The sequence below is a fragment of the Octodon degus genome, unplaced genomic scaffold (genome assembly GCF_000260255.1).
Source record: "Octodon degus isolate 3935 unplaced genomic scaffold, OctDeg1.0 scaffold00012, whole genome shotgun sequence".
NCBI lineage: Eukaryota > Metazoa > Chordata > Mammalia > Rodentia > Octodontidae > Octodon > Octodon degus.
Genome location: NW_004524588.1, coordinates 17165405 through 17167239, shown reverse-complemented (window position 1 = coordinate 17167239; position 1835 = coordinate 17165405).

The window sequence follows — 1835 nt, the reverse complement described above, 5'->3', positions numbered from 1 at the left end:
CCGTTTATTAAAAAAAAATTAAGAAAAAATTCTTTGTTATATAAAATGTTCGAAGTTATAAATGTTTATCATGTAATTATTTGCATAACTAGTAATACTTAGCAGCAGCTATACGATCAGAATGTTTTTCAAAAAACATAAAATATCTACTTCACTGCTTTTAAACTTTTTTCTACTACTATTACCTCCATAGACTCTTTCCTGCCTCCTTTACTTTTCTGTCCCCTTTTCTTCAGTTAACTCCAAATCATTTTTCAGACCCCAGTTCAGTGGTTCTCCCCACTGAATCTCTGCTTCCCTCAGCCTGCCCTCCTTCTGTGTTCTCACTGCAGCTTTGTTCTTTAGCAGCGAAATCATTTCTTAGGTGTCTGTCTCCTTCCAACACAAGCAAACTTCCTCAGGACAGGAATCATACCTCGTTCTTCTAGCATCGTACCCTTCACGATGTTCCTGACACATAAATCCTGCACAATAAATATCTACAGATAAAACTTCAGTTTCCTCTGCTCCTCTTAATCGAGTATTCCCATGACACTGATAGTCCTGGTCCTTGCGTTCTTCTGAGCACAGTCTTAGGAATTTTGGCTGACATGGGGGAGGTATTATTTTAACTCTCGATAGTGATTTATGCAGTCGTTTAGTTACTTCTTTAATGTTATTTAAGTCAAATAGGAGGTCTGTAGACCTGGAAATTACTGAATATCATGTGGGGAAATGTGGACATCAAGGAAGATCTGGAATTATGATAATCTGAGAAAACAATGCGGAGTAGTGGCTGATGTGAGGCAGGCTTTACTTTTAGTCTTCTTTCTTTTGATGACTTCAGTGCAACTTTAAATGAACCATGGATGCCTTCCATTTCTTTCATGTAACTTTAAGATCCTAGTGGTGTACTTCACAAAGTTATTGTGAAAAGCAGCTCAAGCAAATGATTCAAAAGCTTCCAGTAAATATACACTTCCCCTGGAGTTCGTGACAAAGGGTAATGCCAGGGTTGTCTTTCTGTTGAGTCTCACTGATTTTGAAATGTGTCTGAGCAGAATAGCTGGTACCTAAGTATTAGGCTAGAAAGATCTAAGTTAAAATAATTTGCTAAAGCATTAGCTCAAAAGACAATTTTCGCTCCTGCTGATTGCATGTGCAACTTTGCTAAGAGTTAATGAATATACAGAGGGGAGGTATTACCTCCTGCTATTACCTACCCTAAAACTGAAAAGGAAAGTTGAAAGATTGCTTCAGAGAAGACTATTCTTCTACTCCATCCTGAAAACACTGGAATTTAGTTGAAAAACTGCAGTTAGTTGAAAAACTGTAGCTGTCACTAAGCTTGGAATTAGGGCAGGTTAGAGTCTTGCCTGGGTCTGGGAATCCTCATCTCTTCAATTTATCTCCTCTCATCACTCAGAAGGAGCATTTTTATGGGGTTTAAGCTTTCATGCATTATGGTCTTTGAGGAAACGCAAGCAGTCGGGCTCCACAAGGAATTAGCTGTCTGGGGACTTGAGACAGGAGATTCATACCGGTGTCGACCACACCACTCCTCCACATGCTGGGTACATAGCAGCTTCAGGTGGAGGCAGTCAGCCCCCAGGTAGACAGAGGAATCACTTTTCTTTTGAAAAGTCCACACAAGATTCTCTTACAGTGGTTTGAAGAGTTTTCAGAGGCTATTTGAAACATTTAAGGACCTGGTAGGCCAAAATAAAATAAATGCAGTTGAAAGACAGCTGGAGGCTTTTTTTTTTTTTTTTTTTTTTTTTTTTTTGTATTTGGTACAGGGTCTACAGGGTCTCACTACACAGATCGGACTCATAGTGATCAATCGCTGGAGTTAC